The sequence below is a fragment of the Hyperolius riggenbachi genome, chromosome 10, assembly GCF_040937935.1.
Source record: "Hyperolius riggenbachi isolate aHypRig1 chromosome 10, aHypRig1.pri, whole genome shotgun sequence".
Taxonomy (NCBI): Eukaryota; Metazoa; Chordata; class Amphibia; order Anura; family Hyperoliidae; genus Hyperolius; species Hyperolius riggenbachi.
This window is the reverse complement of record NC_090655.1, coordinates 204,865,408-204,890,915: the sequence shown is the minus strand read 5'-3', so window position 1 is coordinate 204,890,915 and position 25,508 is coordinate 204,865,408.

Sequence of the window (25,508 nt, the reverse complement as noted above, 5' to 3'; positions counted from 1 at the left end):
TGAACCTACCCCATTGGAGGCAATTATTGAAATTCTGGAGGAAATATATGGAGATCTAGCTGATCTACATATACTGCGTAAGAGATTTATTGATCGTATACAAAAACGAGAAGAGACTATTCCTCAATTCGCAAATGCCCTTAAAGAGCTGATGAATGCTCTGACTCAAAAGGAAATAGAGGAAAATGAGGTTTCTAATGTAGATGCTAAGGCTTGGTTAGTACACCAGTTTTTGCTGGGTTTGAGGAGTGGAACCACTCGACAACATCTTAAGGAAAAATTGGAAAGGGAACGGAAAATTGGATTTCATAAATTGCAAAGTTTAGCTGTAAAATACCAGCAAGAGGAAGAGGCCATGCAGACTACATCATTCCAAAGAAGTGTGCAGGTACCTACTTTACCATTTCAAGAGCCAAAAGAATTTAGGAAGGGGGAATTGGAGATATTGACTGGGGCCGTTCAACAGTTGACTGAGGAGATACAGAAATTGCAGAAAGAGAGGCCATCCTCGTCTAATGATGTTCCATCATCTAGGAACAATTATGAGAAGAAGCTTCCATTTGTTTGTTGGGATTGTGGGAGAGAAGGACACATGGCTAGAAACTGTACTAACCGTAGGCGGTTGGGGCGACGGCCATATTTAAACTGAAATATCCTACGGTGGAGGGTCACACGGTGGGAAGAAATGGAATGACCCCAGAAGAGGAAATAAACTATCAAATAGTAGGTCAATGTCCAAAAATTCGTGTTTTATTGGATGATCGCCTTGTTAACTGTTTAATTGATACGGGTTCTCAAGTGACTACAATGGAAGAGGATTTCTTTATTAAAACTTACCCAGAAAAAACAACTGGAATTCAAGACTCTTGGGTATCATTGACTGCTGCTAATCATTTACCTGTACCAGTCAAAGGAATAACGTGGATGACATTACAGATTGAAGGAGTTCAGTTACCCAAATGGGGAATTTTGATAGTTAAGAATAAGAAAGTATCAGCTGAACCAGTAATTTTGGGCATGAATATTCTTAAAGATTTAAATTTGCAACTCTTTAATTATTACCATCGAGACCGATTGGAAGTTCTTCCAAAATCACAACCAGATCGGATGGTGTATCAACAGTTAATAAAGATGGGAAAAGCTCAACCACATGTTGACGGTTGTCACGGAGAATTGGGACTCATACGATCCCCTTATAGCCGAGTCATAAGAGTCCCTGTCCAAGCCGAAAGAATATTTCAGTTATCAGTGGGAACGCATCAGCCCACTACTGGAGTCACAGTTATGATTGAACCTGAGATTAATAGGACCAGAGTCTTAATTGCTCGAACAATGGCGGTTATAAAAAAAGTAACCCTTCCAGTAAGGATAATGAATTGTAATAATGAAGACGTAATAGTACCGGCTGGGACGTTAATAGCTAGAGTTTATCCCATTGAAGTGGTATCTGCTGGAAACAAAGAGAATTGTTTATTTGAGTCCACCCAAGATTCTGCATGTACTCAGGACCAGGAACGCGCAGCGGTGGAGATAATTATTCAGGCTATAGCTCTTGATGGGGAATCTTTTACTTATAGTCAGAAAGCTGAAATTATGTATCTCATTAAAACCAACCTTGAAGTGTTTTCTCAGGGAGAAATGGACTTGGGATGTGCTGATCAGATCTCACACCGGATAAATACTGAGAATCATATGCCTATTCGAGAGCGTTATCGACATCTATCTCCTCTTCTCTATCAAGAAGTCAAAACCATGCTCCATGAGATGATCCAGACAGGGGTAGTGGAGGAAAGCAAGAGCCCATGGGCAGCCCCAATTGTCCTAGTTAAGCAAAAGGATGGAACCTTACGTTTCTGTGTGGATTATAGAAAACTGAATGCTGTAACTGTTCGGGATGCATACCCTCTTCCCCGAATTGATGATTCTTTAATGACATTTGGAAAGGCCCAATATTTTTCCACTCTTGACTTACATAGTGGATATTGGCAGATAGCCATGGAACCGAGAGATAAGGAGAAAACTGCTTTCATCACCCCTATGGGCCTATTTCAGTTCAACCGCACGCCGTTTGGATTAACAAATGCTCCTGCTACGTTCCAACGAGCAATGGAGGCATGTCTGGGAGATTTTAATTATGACCATTTATTAATTTATTTAGATGATATTATTGTTTTTTCTTCTTCTTTTTCTCAGCACATACAACATTTACAGTCAGTATTTCAACGGTTACAACAATTCGGATTCAAACTTAAGCCACAAAAGTGTCATTTGTTTAGACAAAAAGTTTATTTTTTGGGACATCAGATTACGAAAGTGGGAGTTCAACCTAGCCCAGATAAAGTGGAGGTCATTCAGAACTGGAAACCGCCCAAGAATGTCACCGAGGTACGATCCTTCTTAGGCATGGCTTGTTATTATTGGAAATTTATCCCGAAATTTGCACAACATGCTGGCCCATTACATTTACTTTTAAAAGGGGCTAAAGCCAAGTCCGGGAAAGAAGCAGTTTCTTGGGGCCCAGAGCAAGAAAAGGCATTCGAGTGGCTAAAAAAACAAATTACTACACCTTCATATATTGGCTTTTGCAGATTTCAGTGAACCTTTCAGAGTTTATACTGATGCAAGTATGAAAGGTTTAGGAGCTATACTTGCACAGATTCAAAATGGAAAAGAGCGAGTCATAGCTTTCGCCAGTAGGAGCTTAAGGGACACTGAAAGAAAAATGGAAAACTATAGTTCGTTCAAGCAGAGGCGGATCTGAGGGCGTGCACATAGGGCAGCTGCTATAGGTAGGGATGAGCGTAATGACCTAATTACGAATTTCCGAAATTTCGCGAAATTACTACAATTACGATTTTAGCAGTAATCGAAATTTCGTAATTTTCGCAAATTACGCAAATTTTCGTAATTACGATTACGAAATTTAGTATTTTAAAGTTTGCAAAGGTTTCTATCCCTCTAGATGCCTAAAATGAATAACCAACCAACTCCTCCTCCTCCTCCCTCTCTCTCTCTCTCCAGAGATTTGTAGTATTTCAAAACCATACTCACATTCATGACATGTCCAGGCAGGGATCAAACCCAGGCCAACCACATGGAAGACAGCTATGCTCACCACCATACCACCAAACACACACTAAATAGACTGCTAACCTAAATCTTACTTGTAGACAGTCATATGAGACACATGCTGGGTGCAGGGCTTTGTGATTGGACCATGCGATAGAGTGAGGTGCAAAAATGAAATCATGCCTAGCAGAGGATGGTTTCACAGTGCTAAATGCTAGGCTGGCTGTGGTGCAATTGGTTAGTGTGCCTGGCTGGTAACAGCAAGGTTACAGGTTCAATTCCATCCAGGCATGTCTTTTCCTTTTGCGTTCAACAGTTGTCAAAACAGAGCCAACAGAGCCCCAGATAGCCATGTAGAGTTAGGTCACAGCTAGCCTGGCTGTGGTGCAATTGGTTAGTGTGTCTGGCTGGTAACAGCAAGGTTACAGGTTCGATTCCATCCAGGCATGTCTTTTCCTTTTGCGTTCAACAGTTGTCCAAACAGAGCCAACAGAGCCCCAGATAGCCATGTAGAGTTAGGTCACAGCTAGCCTGGCTGTGGTGCAATTGGTTAGTGTGTCTGGCTGGTAACAGCAAGGTTACAGGTTCGATTCCATCCAGGCATGTCTTTTCCTTTTGCGTTCAACAGTTGTCCAAACAGAGCCAACAGAGCCCCAGATAGCCATGTAGAGTTAGGTCACAGCTAGCCTGGCTGTGGTGCAATTGGTTAGTGTGTCTGGCTGGTAACAGCAAGGTTACAGGTTTGATTCCATCCAGGCATGTCTTTTCCTTTTGCGTGCGCGCGCTGCGCCATTGAACCCCATGGGGTATTTTGCGTGCGTAAAACTTTACGCATGCAAAACTTTGTGCTCGGTGTTTGGACAACTGTTGAACTCAAAAGGAAAAGACATGCCTGGATGGAATCGAACCTGTAACCTTGCTGTTACCAGCCAGACACACTAACCGATTGCACCACAGCCAGGCTAGCTGTGACCTAACTCTACATGGCTATCTGGGGCTCTGTTGGCTCTGTTTGGACAACTGTTGAACGCAAAAGGAAAAGACATGCCTGGATGGAATCGAACCTGTAACCTTGCTGTTACCAGCCAGACGCACTAACCAATTGCACCACAGCCAGCCTAGCATTTAGCATTGTGAAACCATCCTCTGCTAGGCATGATTTCATTTTTGCACCTCACTCTATCGCATGGTCCATGGTCCAATCACAAAGCCCTGCACCCAGCATGTGTCTCATATGACTGTCTACAAGTAAGATTTAGGTTAGCAGTCTATTTAGTGTGTGTTTGGTGGTATGGTGGTGAGCATAGCTGTCTTCCATGTGGTTGGCCTGGGTTTGATCCCTGGACATGTCATGAATGTGAGTATGGTTTTGAAATACTACAGATCTCTGGAGAGAGAGGGAGAGGAGGAGGAGGAGGAGGAGGAGGAGGAGGTGGCTGGCTGTGCTATTCATTTTAGGCATCTAGAGGGATAGAAACCCTTACAAACCTGAAAAAGTAAAATTTCGGTTGGAGACACGAAATTCGTCATTACGGGAGTGAAATTTCGATTACGAAATTGTAAATTACGATTTGAAAATTAATTACGAAATTACGAATTTGGGTCGTAATGTTAAATTTCGCATTCGTAATAAAAGCAGTTCGAAATTTCGAAAATTTCGGCTCATCTCTAGCTATAGGCGCCCTTTGTCACTCACCTCCCAGGGGGGCGCATAATTTAGAAAATCCCTCTCCCTCCCAGCCAGGTCTGAGCACCTCCTGGCTCCTACCCATGGCGACGATTTAGCTGGTTGCCAGTGTCATACAGCAGAAAGAGACGCTTGTTACGTCCCATTCATCACCTCTCTGCTGCGTACGTCGCCCAGTAGGCAGTGGCACTGCTCACATCTCCCTCCTGATTGGCTGCGTGGAGCCCTGCTGCTGCCGCTGGGGCTGATGGGGGTGGGAGAGGAGAGGAGAACAAGAGTGCTGCAGCCTGCAGCCAATTGACACAACAGTGAGTGATTGTCTTCTTATGGCAGGAGAGGCAGGAGATGAGCACAGCTGTGGGGATGCTGATAGCCATGCATGTGTGTGAAGTTTCCGAAGCAGAGAGAGGCAGCTCCGGACAATATACACATGATTACTGCTGAATACTTCCTGTCCTCTTTCTGCTTCCAGCATGTGCTCTGTTTTCTCTGCCCTTTCTCTCTCCTGTACTGTGCAGCATGATTGTGGTGTGATGTTCCTGCCAAACGGGGCTGGTGTGATTTTTCCCTTTCCACACAGTCTGTTCCTCCACCTCTTTTATCTCCCACCCTTCCTTCTCACTCTCTTTTTTTTTGCCCTCTCTTGTGTCCACCTCCTGCCTTTTCCACACTTCTTACTGTCCTCCATTTCCCTAACTCACTCTGCTGCTTCTTTTAACCCCCCCCCCCCTCTCTCCCTCATTTGTTGTACCTCCCTTAAAAATGTACTTTGTAGGATGTGTGTGTGACACATTCACATTCCCATTGTTCCCGGACGATTTTTGGAGGTCCATTCAGTTAATTGTACCATCACTGGCCGCATTTATTTGCATTACCCCCCCTCCCTTTTCCTCCTTGACATCTCCTGCAGCACATTAGAGAGTACATAGCCATGTCACTGATTGTCCTCAGAGGGGCTCACAATCTAATCCTACCATAGTCTTAGTGTAATGTCCTACCATATTATTATTATGTATTTATATAGCACTGACATCTTCTGCAGCACATTACAGAGTACATAGTCATGTCACTGACTGTCCTCAGAGGAGCTCACACTCTAATCCTACCATAGTCATAGTGTAATGTCCTACCATATTATTATTATGTATTTATATAGTACTGACATCTTCTGCAGCACATTACAGAGTACATAGTCATGTCACTGACTGTCCTCAGAGGAGCTCACAATCTAATCCTACCATAGTCATAGTGTAATGTCCTAATATATTATTATTATGTATTTATATAGTACTGACATCTTCTGCAGCACATTACAGAGTACATAGTCATGTTACTGACTGTCCTCAGAGGAGCTCACACTCTAATCCTACCATAGTCATAGTCTAATGTCCTACCATATAATTATTATGTATTTCTATAGCACTGACATCTCCTGCAGCACATTACAGAGTACATAGTCATGTCACTGATTATCCTCAGAGGAGCTCACAATCTAATCCTACCATAGTCATAGTCTAATGTCCTACCATATTATTATTATGTATTTATATAGCACTGACATCTCCTGCAGCACATTACAGAGTACATAGTCATGTCACTGACTGTCCTCAGAGGGGCTCACAATCTAATCCTACCATAGTCATAGCCTAATGTCCTGTCATATTATTATTATGTATTTATATAGCACTGACATCCTCTGCAGCACATTACAGAGTACATAGTCATGTCACTGACTGTCCTCAGAGGAGCTCACACTCTAATCCTGCCATAGTCCTAGTCTAATGTCCTACCATATTATTATTATGTATTTTTATAGCAGTGACATCTTCTACAGCACATTACAGAGTACATAGTCATGTCACTGACTGTCCTCAGAGAAGCTCACACTCTAATCCTGCCATAGTCATAGTCTAATGTCCTACCATATTATTATTATGTATTTATATAGCACTGACATCTCCTGCAGCACATTACAGAGTACATAGTCATGTCACTGACTGTCCTCAGAGGGGCTCACAATCTAATCCTACCATAGTCATAGCCTAATGTCCTGTCATATTATTATTATGTATTTATATAGCACTGACATCCTCTGCAGCACATTACAGAGTACATAGTCATGTCACTGACTGTCCTCAGAGGAGCTCACACTCTAATCCTGCCATAGTCATAGTCTAATGTCCTACCATATTATTATTATGTATTTATATAGCAGTGACATCTTCTGCAGCACATTACAGAGTACGTAGTCATGTCACTGACTGTCCTCAGAGGAGCTCACACTCTAATCCTGCCATAGTCATAGTCTAATGTCCTACCATATTATTATTATGTATTTATATAGCAGTGACATCTTCTGCAGCACATTACAGAGTACGTAGTCATGTCACTGACTGTCCTCAGAGGGGCTCACAATCTAATCCTACCATAGTCATAGTCTAATGTCCTGCCATATTATTATTATGCATTTATATAGCACTGACATCTTCTGCAGCACATTACAGAGTACATAGCCATGTCACTGACTGTCCTCAGATGAGCTCACACTCTAATCCTACCATAGTCATAGCCTAATGTCCTACCATATTATTATTATGTATTTATATAGCACTGACATCTCCTGCAGCACATTACAGAGTACATAGCCATGTCACTGATTGTCCTCAGAGGAGCTCACAATCTAATCCTACCATAGTCATAGTGTAATGTTCTACCATATTATTATTATGTATTTATATAGTACTGACATCTTCTGCAGCACATTACAGAGTACATAGCCATGTCACTGACTGTCCTCAGAGGAGCTCACACTGTAATCCTACCATAGTCATAGACTAATATCCTACCATATTATTAATATGTATTCATATAGCACTGCCATCTCCTGCAGCACATTACAGAGTACATAATCATGTCACTGACTGTCCTCAGAAGAGCTCACACTCTAATCCTACCATAGTGTAATGTCCTACCATATTATTATTATGTATTTATATAGCACTGACATCTTCTGCAGCACATTACAGATCACATAGTCATGTCACTGACTGTCCTCAGAGGAGCTCACAATCTAATCCTACCGTAGTCATAGTGTAATGTTCTACCATATTATTATTATGTATTTATATAGTACTGACATCTTCTGCAGCACATTACAGAGTACATAGTCATGTCACTGACTGTCCTCAGAGGAGCTCACACTCTAATCCTACCATAGTCCTAGTCTAATGGCCTACCATATTATTATTATTATGTATTTATTTAGCACTGACATCTTCTGCAGCACATTACAGAGTGCATAGCCATGTCACTGACTGTCCTCAGAGGAGCTCACACTGTAATCCTACCATAGTCATAGTCTAATATCCTACCATATTATTATTATGTATTTATATAGCACTGACATCTCCTGCAGCACATTAGAGAGTACATAGTCATGTCACTGACTGTCCTCAGAGGAGCTCACACTCTAATCCTACCATAGTCATAGTCTAATGTCCTACCATATTATTATTATGTATTTATATAGCACTGACATCTTCTGCAGCACATTACAGAGTAGATAGCCATGTCACTGACTGTCCTCAGAGGAGCTCACAATCTAATGCTACCATAGTCATATGTCCTACCATATTATTATTATTATTATTATTATGTATTTATATAGCAGTGACATCTTCTGCAGCACATTACAGAGTACATAGTCATGTCACTGACTGTCCTCAGAGGAGCTCACAATCTAATCCTACCATAGTCTACTGTCCTACCATATTATTATTATGTATTTATATAGCCCTGACATATCCTGCAGCACTTTACAGAGTACATAGTCATGTCACTGACTGCCCTCAGAGGAGCTCACAATCTAATCCTACCATAGTCATAGTGTAATGTCCTACCATATAATTATTATGTATTCATATAGCACTGACATCTCCTGCAGCACATTACAGAGTACATAATCATGTCACTGACTGTCCTCAGAAGAGCTCACACTCTAACCCTACCATAGTCATAGTCTAATGTCCAACCATATTATTGATATTATGTATTCATATAGCACTGACATCTTCTGCAGAACATTACAGGGTACATAGTCATGTCACTGACTGTCCTCAGAGGAGCTCACAGTCTAATCCTACCATAGTCATAGTCTAATGTCCTACCATATTATTATTATTATGTATTTATATAGCACTGACATCTTCTGCAGCACTTTACAGAGTACAGTCACGTCAATAACTGTCCTTAGAGGAGCATTTTTCAAATGTGGGGTACACATATAACTACCTTATACTGATATCTAGAAGCACGTCTCTACTTCATTCGGTTGTTTGGGGAACATATCTACTCAAATTATGTATATAGGGGGCCATTTGCTACTTAATTATCTAGGCACACCTGGCTATTTAAGTTCTTTATCTTGAAGCACCTTGCAGCTTTTATTATGGGGGAATGAGACTCTGCTTTGGGGATGGAGATGGGGATGGGGGGGGGGGGGCGCAATTTAAGTGTTTGCCATAGGCGCTATTTTACCCAGATACGCCACTGCTTTCAAGTTGGAATTGTTAGCAGTAGTATGGGCTGTTACAGAAAAGCTTTCTGAGTATTTAAATGGGGCAAAATTTACGGTATATACCGATAACAACCCAGTTGCTTATCTACAAACCGCAAAATTAGGAGCTCTTGAACAGAGATGGGTAGCCAGATTAGCTAAATTTGATTTTGTGATCAAATATCAACCAGGAAAGGTGAATGGGTGTGCAGACGCTCTGTCCAGATATCCTTATGAAATTCCAGTTACAGATGTGGATTCGGAACTAGAGGAGGTGGAATTTACTCCAATAGGAAGAAAAGCAAAAACCGCAGTGGAGATCTTTCAACAAGTTCAGATTCAGAAAGAAGAATATGACTGGGTCAAATTTCAAGAAAAAGATCCCATTTTGAGTCCCCTTAAGAAGTGGGTGCAAGCTGGCAAGAAACCTCCTCCAAAAGTCCAGAAAACCCTGGATCTGGAACTAGTAAAGTTGTTGCGACAATGGACTCGTTTAAGCATACACCAGAATATATTATATCGGAAAGTGAAATTAAAGCACCAATTACAAACTACTAGACAAGTGGTGTTATCTCAGTCCTTAGCTGTCAAAATATTGCCTGAATTTCACCATCAACTAGGTCATTGGGGAACAGAGAAGACGTTACAATTATTTCAGACTAGATTCTATTGTAACAATGCTCGATGGTTTACAGAACAAGTGTGCCAACGGTGTCCTCAGTGTGCCATTAATAAAGGAGCTGAAGTTAAAGTGTCTCCATTGAAGTGGAACACCTCCGCGCCCCTGGAAGTACTAACCATAGATTTCCTAACTGTAGATACCTCAACAGACGGATTTAATCATATTCTGGTCATGGTGGATCATTTTACCAAATTTGCCATAGCTGTACCAACTCGAAAACAGACCGCGGAAGTAGCAGCTAAATGTGTGTGGCAGAAAGTTATCCAAAAGTATGGCTGCCCAGAACGAATCCATTCTGACCAGGGTCCCTGTTTTGAAAGCCATTTATTGAAAAGTTTGTGTAACTTATATGGAGTAAGTCGAACACATTCATCTCCTTATCACCCTCAAGGAAATGGAGCCTGTGAGCGGTTTAATAGAACCTTGATCCAGCTTTTAAGATCATTAGAGGAAGAAAAGAAAAGGAGATGGTCTCTGTATTTGCAGGAGTTGATTTGGATATACAACCATACTATCCATGAAGGTACTGGATTTACCCCGTATCAAATGATGTTTGAACGAGATGATGCGGGTCCTATTGATCTCAGGTTTGGACTTGTGGGAGAACACCATGACTATACCCCGGAAAATTGGGTCACTAATCACAGGAGAAGGATGTTGGAAGTGCAAGAACTAGTGTTAAAACGACAACAAAAGGAACAAAAAAAGAAGTTGGATAAGTACCCTCAGATTAAAGTGGGGGATGAAGTTTTACTGCGACGCAAGGGAGCTCATCAAAGAGGCAAGTTATTATCGTTGTGGCAACCAGAGCCCTGGATTGTTATAAGACAATTATTTCCAGATATTCCGGTGTTTGAGATACAACATAAAGATGGAACTAGAAAAATTAAATGAATTCATCGTTCCTTGTTGAAGTTATATAATTCCCAGGAGGGATGTACCGCGGAATTGCCGGAAAATGATAAGACTGCTTCATGTACAGTTGAGGAACCTCGAGCAGAGGAAATGTTAGAAGCATGGTGGATTCCCCCAAAGAGTGCTGAGTGTTCCACCCCAGAGGGTGGGCCTGTTGACTGTGGCTTCGCCTCCTGTTCCGATACTGCTTATGATTCTCCTGAGAGAATCCCAAATTTTGAACAAGAAGAGGTGGACGCTGCTTTGACTGGGGAGAATTCCATAGACCTCAATGAGGTGGGGGTGGAAAATTTAGACTGTATTAGAAAATCTACTCGAACTAACCAAGGAAAATTACCTGATAGGTATATGCAAGAAGAATTCCTTTGGTATTGATGTATGATTTTAGTGTATAATTGTGGAGGACTACAATATTTAAAGAAGGGTGGGATTGTAGCAGGTAGAAAGAGGGGGGATCTATTTATTTTTATTCTTATATTATTACCTGGTCAGCAGCTTTAAATAGAGGCGCTGCTGACACAGGTTTGTTAAGTAAGGGCATTTTGCCCTTAGTTGTAATGTGTAATGCGTGGGTAGGCAGAGCTGATGGCTGAGGGAAGGTTGCTAAACAACCAGACACACAAGCAGGGGAGCCGTTAGGGAAGATATAACAGCTCTCTGTGGGGTTGAGTTGGCAGTTGGAGCGGACAGGAGAAGGGGAAAGATGCAGCAGGCACAGCTGAGGAGAAGCAGGCCAGACGATGCGACAGCTGACATTTTGGGAGAAAATTACTAAGCCATGATGATTCTTCATTCCTCCATAAGATAAGCCAGCCATCAGTCCTGTAAAGCTGACAAGGAGTGGGAAAGCCAGGAGAGAGATTTCAGACAGAGGAAAGAGAGCCAGACAGATAATAGCCAGTGATTCTTGACACTGAAGTGCTGGAAAAGAAATCGTTCAAGATGACACGTATGAAATGTGATCAATGTGTTGATAAATCAGCATGCCACAAGAAAGATTTATAAACATTTTTAATTACAGTAAATTTGGCTCTGGTAATATCCCCCACTTCTGAAGTGTAGTGTTAGGAGGCTGAGAATTCAGAATTATCCTCCCTACTGTGATGAATATAATCTCACTTGTATTTTGTTTTGATTTTTATAAGTGGCCTGAATGGTTGCTGTAAAGGGAAAACAGTTGTATTATGGAAGACAGAAACTGCATATTACCCATATACTAGGCCTGAGACTAAGAGATAGTGAGATTGTGAGGAAAGTGAATCTGCTTAAGGAAATGAGCTACTGTCCTGTCGGCTAGAGGCCTATCTTAACCTCTTATAGCTTACTGACTTTACCAAAGTAATAAATGCAAGAAGCCATTTTGTTTTGGTTATTTTATGTGTGGTGCACAAGATAGTGCGAAGTTATATTGGAAGAAATACTTACCTATAGGAAGAATGGTCCGACTGGATTCCTGTGAAAGAAAGAAGAAATGATTAATATGTCAATTTACCAGTAGTGTTGAAAGATTTAGAAGAAGTATCTGTTAATAGACTGTTTTTCTGGCAATAGACTGGTCCTGCAAAAGAACAGAAGAGATTACATACAGGAGCTGCAGAAGCTGAGATTTATAAAGAAACTGTTGTGTTTTTATTTTTCTGCTGTTTTTTGGGCAAGCATATTGAGTAGTTTTGCTCATAGAAACAAGTGACGGAGTTATTTTCTTCTTCTTATTTAATTCTAGTAACCTTAATAAAGCGGAATATAACCCTGCATTTCAACTTTGCTCTAAAACATTATTTACAGCATATTATATGCAAAAAGCTATTTTTTTTTTACTAGACCAGCATTGGAAGGGTTAAACACAGAGGTTTTAAGTTCCGTGCAGACGTTCAGATAGTTACATTCTATTTAGTTATATGTATATATTTAGAAATGTTACACACTCTTTGGCTGTCCTCCAACTCCTTCTCAGTGAGAGAGATGAGTCACAATAAACACTTAGATACATTTGTATAAACAAAAAGTATCTAACTCAAGTTTGGATGCGTCTGCAAAAATTTCCAGGGACTTTAAAGCCCTGTGTAACCCTTCCAATGCTGGTCTAGTAAAAAAAAAAAGCTGGTTGCATATAATATACTGTAAATAATGTTTTAGAGCAAAGTTGAAATGCAGGGTTATATTCCGCTTTAATTTACTAAGAATTTAGTAATTCACTAACCAATTTTATTTCTTTTATTATTTATTATTAACTTATTAACCAACCAATTTATTAACTTCTAACCATCTAACTTATACATTTATTATTCTGGCTTTTCCTAAGAAACGGCTGAACTATTGAACAAGAAAAATATCCAGAATAATTGATCAGCAAACTTAGAGGTTAAATTACTATATAATGGTTGTGTCAGTGAAGCATTAAACTGAAATTACTTTAGTACTCAGGGTTTAGGAAATCCAAATAAGGTCCATTTTTCATTAAAGTGGGTGGGAACGCTGAGAAAATACTTACCGGGTGGGAAGGTTATGTGTTATTGTTAACCAGTTGTTTTCCTCCTAGCTCCCGGAAGTGTTCTATAGAAAGAAGACCAGAAGATAATAAGAAGACTGTGATATTAGATTGTGTTGTTTGTAATTCTCATTGGTTACATGGAGTAGAAAGTGTAATTTTATTTTTTTATTTTTTAATAAACTTTTTGAATTTTACAACCTGCATTGGTGTTTGTGGAGTTCTCCTTCAGTTGGCAGTTGAAACAGTTTACACATGCCTTCAGGAGTAAGATTCCGGTCAATCGCTACCAAAACCTCCAGACACAGGAACAGCTTTTTTCTTCAAGCGGTAGCCATACTTAATGCTGAACCACGTTAGAGCTGCTAGGACTTGATAGTAATCAGCACAGAACTGTAAATGAACAATTCTCACATTGCTTACTGCCACTATACTTATAATGTCCTTGACTTGTAATATACACACTGTCTGCCCTTGTATTGTTTTTGTTTGTGTTTGTGTTTGTTAGGCAACTGCCAAGACAAATTCCTTGTAGGTGCAAACTTACTTGGCGAAATAAAATTGATTCTGATTCTGATTCTGATGAAGCAATGACCGCCGGCTATATGAGTGTCTGGGGGGTTGGCACACCAAAGATAAAAAGGCCATTGCTTCATTGTGGTCAGACCAAATTTGATCAGCTGGACAGTCACTGCTCTGTCATTCAGCTACATCAGCCGGACGACCATATGGGCTGTAAAGCCACCATCACCTGCACTCTCGTCATGGTGCGCACCAGTCCAGCATGGCCATCACTACACAAACGGCTGTTTGCAGTCACTGCATACCTTTCACTGCATCTGTGACTGCACATTGTATTATACCTGGCAGTCAGTGCATACCTTTCACTTGAATAGATGGCAGACTTGCCCTCCAGAACAGAATCTCGTGAAAGGCAAGTGGTGTCATCTTTGTCCGCCATAACAGATTCTCGTTAAAAGATTTAAAGTTAATTCATTTCAAATACAGCAAGCCCTCGAAAGTCCTCCCGTATTGTTATTTTTGGTCACTACCTCGGGGCGGGCATGCTATGCCTGCTTCCTTACTTGCCAGGATTCCCCGGCCATTACCTGTGGTCACTCACAATGGCAGACTTGCCCTCCATAAAATATTCTCGCCTCCTTGAGGAGGAGACCAACCTGGTGAAGTGCAGTGAAGGCACCATCAGACTTGCCCTCCATAACAGATTCTCGTTAAAGGATTTAAAGTTAATTCATTTCACATACACAGCATGGCCTCGAAAGTCCTCCCGTATTGTTATTTTTGGTCACTAGCTCGGGGCGGGCATGCCATGCCTGCTGCCTTCCTTGCCTGGATGTATGGTGGTAGCCGTTTCTTAGGCTCCAACTCTGGAACAGAATAGAAACCGGATTCCGCAGCCATTACCCATGGTCAGTCACCATGGTACTGAGAAACTAGTACTATCGAAAGTTTCACACAGTTGAATGAATGGCAGACTTGCCCTCCATAAAACATTCTTGGCAAATGCTTTTGAGTTGGTTTGTCTTCCGCTGGGTCAAGGGTCCATCTGACCACAGATGCCCGGTCTGCAAAGCACGGTCAGGGCAGGTACAGCATGAGTCTCAGGCTCCCACTTCGGACCGGAATCGAACCTTGATTCCCCAGCCATTACCCGTGGTGACAATGGCAGACTTGCCCTCCATAACAGATTCTCGTTGCAGGTACTTAACAGCAAGTAGAAAATGTAATTTAAAAAAAATAGATGTAAGCTAAGCTTTAACAATGGTAGAAAAAGAACCATCGAAAGTTGATAAGGCAGTCAGACATTACCTGATATCACTGAGAAAGAGCAATCTCGCCATGTTGCGCACCAGTCCCGCACGGCCATCAGTACACAATCAGCTGTTTGCGGTGCGTTACACAGTGAGTTTGGTCTGTCAGTGTGAAACAGTACACTAATTACACTCCCTGATTGATGTATACACATGCAAGATGTTTTAAAGCACTCTAGGCCTGCAATTTAGCATTCAATGTGATTTCTGCCCTTAAAACGCTGCTTTGCGTCAAATCCAGATTTTTCCCTGGGACTTTTGGCATCTATCCCACTTATCCATGCCCCCCTCCAGGTGCTAGACCCCTTGAAACATCTTTTCCATCACTTTTGTGGCCAGCATGAGTGTTTCTAGTTTTCAAAGTTCGCTTCCCCATTGAAGTCTATTGCGGTTCGCGAAAGTTCGCGCAAACCGAACCTTCTGCGAAAGTTTGTGAACCTGGTTCGCGAACCAAAAATCGGAGGTTCAGCCCATCTCTACTTTTGACATCCTACAGATCCCTAAGCAAGCTCATTTTTCTCTTGGATATATCACAATGGTACATGCTAGGCTGGCTTCAGCATGTGGCATTGTAGTGTGTTGTGTTGGTTTTATAATGGTTAGGATAGCAGCCTACCGAGTGGTAGGCTTGGGTTTGATTTCTGGCTAATGTATGTGAGTTGGCTTTTGACATCCTACAAATCCTTAAGCAAGCTAATTTTTCTCTTGGATATATCATAATGGTACATGCTAGGCTGGCTTCAGCATGTAGTGTTGGAGGTGGTATAGCGGTGAGGAGAGCTGCCTACCAAGCACTAGACCTGGGTTCGATTCCCGGCCAATGTATGTGAGCTGGCTTTTGAAATCCTACAATTCCCTGGAAGACAAGATCCTCCTCCGGAGGAGGAGGGAGGATTACACTTCCTGATGTTGTAAAGCAGTGTAGGCCTGCAATCGAACATTCAATGAGATTTCTGACATTAAAACAGTGGTTTGTATCAAATCTAGGTTTTTTATTGAGACTTTTGACGTGTATCCCACTCAACCATGTCTCTGTCCAGGTTTTAGACCGTTTGAAACATCTTTTCCATCATTTTTCTGGCCACCATAACTCTTTCTAAATTTCTAAGTTCGCCTCTCCATTGAAGTCTATAGCGGTTTGCAAAAGTTTGCGTAAACCGAACTTTCGCGGTAGGTTCGCGAACCGGGTTCGCGAACCTAAAATCGGAGGTTCGGGCCATCTCTAATCTGCATAAGTCACTTATCAAAAAACATTATAAAGGCTTTTTTTCTGCACAGAACAACTTCTGAAGGAGGGGATGGATAAAAAAGGTCAATAGTTCATGGATTTTCACTCTTATGCAATTCACGTTATTTACAAAGTTTTCTCTTAGGAGATAATTTTTCATCTTCTGTTTTAAAGAGAAACTGAAGTCTCATAAAAATCATGTTTTTATATACAAACAAAATTTTCATCCTTATTTCTTCTATCCTAAAAGTTCCTATACCTGTTCTAATGTGCTCTGTCTAACTGCAGCCTTTCCTATTTGCACAGTGGCTGTATTATCTCTGTTATATGATCTAATCTTCTCTCCTCTGTCTGCTCTGTTGGTCTGAGGCTGGAATGTGTGGAATGTGCTGTGCTGCTTGTGATTGGCTAGAAGCTATACACACCCTCTCCAGGCCCCCTGCACACTCTGTATGACTCACACACTCAGCTCTTCTCAGCATATCACTTGCTATGTCTTTTGTTTGTAAACACTGGACAAAAATGGCAATTACAAGCCAGGATTGCAGCAGGGAGAGGCAGAAACAGCACTGAGGGGCCCAGGAGAACATAATGAATAGAATGGTATGCTTTTTATTGTAAGAATTTTAGAGTACAGATTCTCTTTAACATGATAGCCCTAACTAAAAAGCAGCATCCCCGCGGCTGAACTCTAACAAAATCCCCCAAACTCCCCGGGGCACATTTTGAAAGTAGCTCGTCCTCTACACGCATCTATCAGCGCGGAGTGCCCATTCTCCCTGCCCCTCTCAGTCTTCTTTCACTGAGAGGGGCGGGGGAGAGGAGGAGATATGCAGGGATTGATGCGCATGGAGGAAGAGCTGCAGCTGAAAGCTCTGCCTCCCAGGGCAGCAAAATTCATGACCCAGAAAGTTGTGGATTTTGTGGGGAGGGGGGTTAGGGGGGATTTAGTTAGAGTTCAGCCCTGGGGATGCAGCATTTTAGTTAGGGCTATCATGTTAGAGATTTTTTTACTTTCAAAAGGTTTTTATTGAACCTAACAAAGAAACATACAAAACATATGAAAAAGGTCATACAAGCATATCGTCTTACACTTATACTTACACATAGCAAATGTTAATAAAGGTGGCATATGTATTTTAGTGTGTACAGACATATTGTCGTTGTCTTTCAAGTACTTTCAATAGACCTTTCATCATTTTCCCTAGTACTTTATTCTACATCCTATCTAATACCAGATAATCTTGGTAGGGAGCTGCTCTCCTACCTTGACACCTATTTGTAGTCTGCCTTTCCGAGGAGTTTGCACTTCCCATCACTATTATTCTCTGGGGGGTCCAATAGGTTCCCTTTGCCCTCAAAAGGCTTTTAAAGATTGGGCCAAATGTGGGCCTAAGGGATGGTCTAGCCAGGGTTTCCAGATTTAAAAAAATTGTTGGTGCTATCCCATAGAAGGTCTGTTAAATATTCATTAGTGATCATAGAGTTAACTCTATTTATCCAGTTATCCCAGTTAATTTCTTTTTGAAGCCAATCTCTGGCTATCTGAGATCTGGCGGCTGTATTCAGCTTAGTTAGTAGCTTGTTTTCCTGGTTGGTTAGAGATTGAATTGGGATATTCAATAAGGCATTTTTAGGGCATTTCATAATTTGTTGCTTAAACAGGACTGAACCAATTTCATAAATCTTTTCCCAAAATGCCGATACCTTTGTACAATCCCACCAAGTATGTTTGAACGATCCCAAGAGGCCACACCCTCTAAAGCAGTTAGGTGATCTATTCTTAGAAAACCTGGCCAATCTCGCAGGAGTTAGGTATGTTCTGAACACCACTTTAATAGATGTCTCGGTTAAGGAGACGTTTCTCGAGCATTTGGCTGTTTTATTCCATATAGAGGTCCAATTCTCTTGGGACATATCGGTCCCTAGATCTTTTTCCCAGTCTAGCTGGTATTTTTTGTTTGGAGTCTAAATCTTCAGCTATGATACTATTATAAATAACCGATATCCCTTTTGAGAGAAGGCCAAGTTTTCTAAAAATTCTAATATTGGGCAATGGATTTGAGATTATCTTATATCTAAATTTTAGAGCGTTCCATAGTTTAAATGTGTCCTGAGTAATAGCCGAGGCTCTCTCCAGGATAGATTTCGGTATCTCAGACCACCAGATCTTCAATCTTAAATGGGTAGACCAATTCGTTTTCTAATTCCTTCCATTTTGAGCAGTAATCCTTAAATGACACACTTACTAACTGAGACAGCCTGGTTGCCTCTAGGTATTTTAGTAAATTAGGAACCCCTAGCCCCACCTTTTCCCTCTGTCTGAACATTATTTGTGCCTTTATCCTTGGCTTTTTAAGGCCCCATATGTATCTCAGAATTTCCTTCTGTAGGTGTTTTAATTGTGTTTTGGGGATATCAATTGGGATGGATCTAAATAGAGTTGGGCCGAACCTCCGATTTTAGGTTCGCGAACCGGGTTCGCGAACTTTCGCGGAACGTTCGGTTCGGGTTAAAGTTCGCGAACCGCAATAGACTTCAATGGGGATGCGAACTTTGAAAAAAAAAATAATTATGCTGGCCACAAAAGTGATGGAAAAGATGTTTCAAGGGGTCTAACACCTGGAGGGGGGCATGGCGGAGTGGGATAGATGCCAAAAGTCCCCGGGAAAAATCTGGATTTGACGCAAAGCAGCGTTTTAAGGGCAGAAATCACATTGAATGCTAAATGACAGGCCTAAAGTGCTTTAAAACATCTTGCATGTGTATACATCAATCAGGTAGTGTAATTAAGGTACTGCTTCACACTGACACACCAAACTCACCGTGTAACGCACCGCAAACAGCTGTTTGTGTAGTGACGGCCGTGCTGGACTGGTGCTCACCATGGCGAGAGTGCAGGTTTTGGTGGCTTTACAGCCCATATGGTCGGCCTGGCTGATGTAGCTGAATGACAGAACAGTGACTGTCCAGCTGATCAAATTTGGTCTGACCACAATGAAGCAACGACCTTATTATCTTTTGTGTGCCCCCCGAGACACTCATCTAGGCGCCGGTCATTGCTTCATTGTGATACGCAAGCCCCTTCACCACGGCAAGGTAATGATCACGAAGGGGAATGGGCGCATGTACATGCCTTTTCTTTTGTTGTTGCAGCTGCCCGCAGTGCAGCCAGAAAAATTAGGCAGTCATGTACACGCACCCGAAAAATTATTACAGCGGCCGCTGCTAGCAGCGGCCTAAAAAATTCAGCAATCCGCCTGGAGTCCCGGACCCTATTGGTGGTGGCGGAGAAGGTAGTGAAGCGGCCTGCAGGCAGACATGCTGTGTGGAGGGACTGGGAGCGACTTAGTCTTCTTGGGGCAGGCCAGGCAGCCAGTCACACGGCGTGCAGGCAGAGATGCTGTGTGTGCGGGGACTGACTTAGTCTTGGGGCGGACAGCAGCCCTCCGGGATCCATGCCTCATTCATTTTGATAAAGGTGAGGTACTTAACACTTTTGTGACTTAGGCGACTTCTCTTCTCTGTGACAATGCCTCCAGCTGCGCTGAAGGTCCTTTCTGAGAGGACGCTTGCGGCAGGGCAGGAGAGACGTTGGATGGCAAATTGGGACAGCTCTGGCCACAGGTCAAGCCTGCGCACCCAGTAGTTCAAGGGTTCCTCATCGCTGTTCACAGCAGTGTCTACATCCACACTTAAGGCCAGGTAGTCGGCTACCTGCCGGTCGAGGCGTTGGTGGAGGGTGGATCCGGAAGGGCTACGGCGAGGCGTTGGACTAAAGAACGTCCGCGGGTTCACAGAACAGGTATACAGTGGCGGGTCCACTGAACAGAACAGGTATACAGTGGCGGGTTCACAGAACAGGTATACAGTGGCGGGTCCACTGAACAGAACAGGTATACAGTGGCGGGTTTACAGAACAGGTATGCAGTGGCAGGTTCACTGAACACAACAGGTATGCAGTGGCGTGTTCACTAAACAGGTATACAGTGGAGGGTCCACTGAACAGAACAGGTATACAGTGGCGGGTTCACAGAACAGGTATACAGTGGCAGGATCACTGAACAGGTATGCAGTGGCAGGATCACTGAACAGGTATACAGTGGCGGGTCCACTGAACAGAACAGGTATACAGTGGCGGGTTCACAGAACAGGTATACAGTGGCGGGTCCACTGAACAGAACAGGTATACAGTGGCGGGTTCACAAAACAGGTATACAGTGGCAGGATCACTGAACAGGTATGCAGTGGCAGGATCACTGAACAGGTATGCAGTGGCAGGATCACTGAACAGGTATGCAGTGGCAGGATCACTGAACAGGTATGCACTGGCAGGATCACTGAACAGGTATGCACTGGCAGGATCACTGAACAGGTATGCAGTGGCAGGATCACTGAACAGGTATGCACTGGCAGGATCACTGAACAGGTATGCAGTGGCAGGATCACAGTACAGGTATGCAGTGGGCTGAGGGCTCACTGAACAGAACAGGTATGCAGCCAGGAAAAGCTAAGCCTAACTAATCTTTCCCTAGAGACAGACAGCAGCTCGCCCTACTCTCTCTAATGCAGGCACACGAGTGGCCGTAATGGCCGCCGCTGCCTGCCTTATATAAGGGGGGGGGTGGGGCTCCAGGGGCTAGTGTAGCCTAATTGGCTACACTGGGCCTGCTGACTGTGATGTAGAGGGTCAAAGTTGACCCTCAGGTGCATTATGGGGCGAACCGAACTTCCGCAAAACGTTCGCGTGCGGCAACCGCACGCGAACCACCTAAGTTCGCCCAAACCCGGTTCGCCGGCGAACCGTTCGGCCCAACTCTAGATCTAAATAGATATAGTAGTTTCGGGAGGAGGACCTTTTTTATAGAGTTCATTTTACCTATCCAGCTGAGGTTTAATTTGTTCCAAAAGTGTAGTTTTTGTAGGAGACTCTTTATCATGGGGGTATAGTTATTACTGTATAGCTCATGCAGATTTTTAGTTAGATATATCCCTAGATATTTTAAAGTTTTATTTTTCCATATAAAAGGAAAGTTAGCTCTTAATTTTCCTTCATCCTCTGGAGAGAATTGAATGGGGAGAGCCTCTGTTTTGTCATGGTTCCCTTTTAGGCCTGATCCTAGCCTAAATTCCTTGAGTAGCTTTAATACGTTTGGCAGAGATATTGTGGGTTCAACAAGAGTTAGCAATAGGTCGTCTGCAAAAGCAGAACATTTTGTCATTAGATGGTTGACTATGGGGCCCTTAATGGAAGTATCCATTCTTATTGCCTCTAATAAGGGTTTGAAAGCTAGGGCAAACAAGGCCGGGGATAAGGGCATCCCTGCCTTGTTCCCCTTTCAATATTAAAGAGCTCCAACTCCGTTCCAGCAGCTAACACACTAGCTGAGGGGTTTAAGTAAAGATGAGCAGATAGTGTTGCGCCTAATCGGAAGCAGCTAGTACTGTTAAGGAGTCCCAATTCCTCAGGTGTGCATCAAACAAATAATAGGTAACAGACTGCGCTAAAATGTCATTAAAACTTTAATGTTAAAATTATATAAAAACAATTCAGTGTGAGGTAAATAGGGGATTTGATTACTCCTTGTAATGAGAAGTGAATCTGCTGTTGCTTAAAGTGCGTGGTGCATAGCAGGATATTGCACAATATTGGCGTTAATCTGGCGTTTATCTGGCGTTAAGCTTGCAGTTGGTGTGTTGCAAATTGATTTCCTTATGGGGAATTGTGGTTCAAAGTAGTTTGTGGATAGGGGTCCTAGGCACAGTGCCCTTCAAATAGGATGAGCAGTTTGTATGTCATTGAATCCTGTCGGTATTATTTCAATAAGTCTCCGGCACTGTTAGTATACAAATAGGGTGGATCTCACCAATCCTGGAGCATAGATGCAAGATGGTCTTCCCGGGAGCCGCTCAATCTTACCCGCCCCGGCCGGCGACAAGGCAAGAGAGACTAGACGGCTGGACTGCGTCGGGCTGGTTAGCCCGGCTCCCCTAGAGGGCGGAGGTAGCCGGTGATGGTGCAATTCGGCGTACCTCCGCCCTCTAGGGGAGCCGGGCTAACCAGCCCGACGCAGTCCAGCCGTCTAGTCTCTCTTGCCTTGTCGCCGGCCGGGGCGGGTAAGATTGAGCGGCTCCCGGGAAGACCATCTTGCATCTATGCTCCAGGATTGGTGAGATCCACCCTATTTGTATACTAACAGTGCCGGAGACTTATTGAAATAATACCGACAGGATTCAATGACATACAAACTGCTCATCCTATTTGAAGGGCACTGTGCCTAGGACCCCTATCCACAAACTACTTTGAACCACAATTCCCCATAAGGAAATCAATTTGCAACACACCAACTGCAAGCTTAACGCCAGATAAACGCCTGGTTTAAGTAAAGAGTTTGCAATATAGATATAAATGGGCCAGAGAAGCCAAACCTATCTAAGGTTGCAAACAGGAATTGCCAATTGAGTGAGTCGAAAGCTTTCTCTATATCTATTGCTAAGAGCAATATTGGTAGTTTGAGACGCTGAGAAAGCCAAATCATGTTACATATCTTCCTGATGTTGACGGGACCTTGCCTTCTCTTGATGAACCCCACTTGGTCTCTGTTTATAATATTCGGGAGGAATGTGTTGATCCTATCTGCTAATATTGTGGTGAGTATTTTATGATCTATATTGATCAAAGAAATTGGTCTGTATTTTTTGCAAATGTTGGTATCCTTGTTTTCTTTGGGTAGGACTACTATAGTGGCCCTATTTGAATCTGTTGTTGGGGGGTTCCCCTCTCTTATGGATTGGTAGTATTTGGCTAAATGTGGGGACAAGGTTTCTCTGAATATTTTGTAATATATCGCCCTTAACACCTCTGGGCCTGGGGCTTTAGCGGGCTTGAGTTTTAAAATAGCTTTATTAATTTCTTCTGAGGAGATCTGGGCGTTCATCAACTCGTTTTGTTCTGTAGTTCTATTTGGGAGACTAATTTTATTGAGGACATTTTCTATGTTTGTTTTATTAGATGATTTATTATTTGTATATAAACTTTGATAAAACTCCCTGAACATTTTGGTTATTTTGATAGGGTTATGCGTAAGTCCTCCGTTGGGAAGTTTTAGAGGTAGGTGTTTAGAGGCTCTTTTCCTCCCAGATAATTTATTCGCTAGATTAGAGTTGGCTTTATTCGCCACTCGCCAGAAGGTAATTTTTTTGCCCCAGCCTTCTGTATGTATTGGCCACCTCTTCTGATAGAATGGCGTCAATTTGCTCTTTTATTGCTTGAATCTGTCTCAGTTTTTGCTTGGACACACACTGTGTGTGTGTTGACCTTAACTTTATTATTATTATTAATATTTATTTATTTAACTGTGCCTCCATAGCGAGTCTAGCTGCTGTTTTTTTTTTTTTTTTAAATATTGGAGGCGAGCTTTATCATATGTCCCCTTACTACAGATTTGTGGGCTTCTCACCAAACGCTAGTTGACATATCTTCTGGTTTATTAATGAGAAAATACTCGTCCAAAACGGCTTTACCTCCATATATATTATTTGGGTTAGATAAAATATATGGGGGTAATCTCCATTTTGGTTTACTCGGATTGGTGTTGGGATAAGAGAATGAGGTAAGTACTATAGAGTGGTCTGATAAGGGAGAATGTATTATTTTTGACCCCTTCATCCCCATTATTAATGCTTTTGATGCATATATGTAGTCTAGTCTGGAAGAGCTAAAATGTGGGTGGGAGAAGAACGTGTATTCCCGTCTACTAGGAAGGGCTTCTCTCCATGAGTCGATCATATGCAGTTCTTTCCACAAATAATAGTATGATTTAGGAGGAGTGAATCTGTCTCCTTTCTCCTTGCCCTTAGAGAAGTCCTTGCCGGATTTATTCACAGTATTCATATTCCCAGCTATAATAGCGTGTGTTACTCTAAATGTCCTCGTTTTTTCCAGTACCTCGGCAAAGAATTTCCTGTTCTCAACTGATGGAGCGTACATGCTGATCAATAATATTTCCCTCCCTTCAGTTTCTCCAAGTAAAATCACCATTCTACCCTCTTTATCTGTTATCTGTTCTTCTAAGATAAAAGGAAAATCCTTCTTGATGAGGATTGGCACTCCATTTTTCTTAGATGAGGGGTGATTTGACATATATACTGTTGGAAAATCTTTGTGAAAAATTTGGGGAATGATTTTTGGGAGAAATGAGTTTCTTGAATCATTACTATATCTGATCCTTTCTCTCTATAATAATTCAAACATTTTAAACGTTTCTGAGGGCTATTCAGTCCCTGGGCATTATGCGATAGAACTTTCATACTATGTTGAGTTTCATGTTAGAGATTTTTAATATGAAAACATTAATTTTATGAGACTTCAGAGTCTCTTTAACTAATTTTTTAGCACTCTGTAATTAAAAAACTACTAAATGATAAGTGAAAAAAGTACTGTCAAAATGATTTTAAGTATTTTTTTGCTTGTTGGTGGTTTAACCTCTTGAGGACCAGTGGTTTATACCCCCCCCCCCCCCCCCCAGTGACCAGGTGATTTTTTTTTTACAATTCAGCACTTCAGCACTTTGCCACTTTAATGGTTTATTGCTCGGTTATACAGCTTAGCACCCAAATTAATTTTACCTCCTTTTCTTGCCACAAATATAGCTTTCTTTTGGTAGTCTCTGATTGTTGCTGCAATTTTTTATCAATTAAAATTGACACTTTTTTTTAAAATAAAAAACCCTATTTCTTTTAATTAACCCTCCCCCCCTAAATTAGCCCTAGACAGTGATCCATACACTACACTACCCATACATAGGCATCAGTCTATGTATGGGATCAGGTTGTGAGCCATTGGAAGGGACAATTAAATTACAAGGCTGTCCCCTGTACAGCACTGCACTAGATCACAGCGCTGTACAAATGTTTATTGCTTTTTTAAAATCTTTATTTCAGCCTGCCAGTTACGATCTCGCAGCTGGCAGGCTAATTGCGTGGCCCCACAGTGGCATAACAATAGGGGTTGCAGAGGTAGTGACTGCATCAGGCCCCTGGGTCAAAAGGG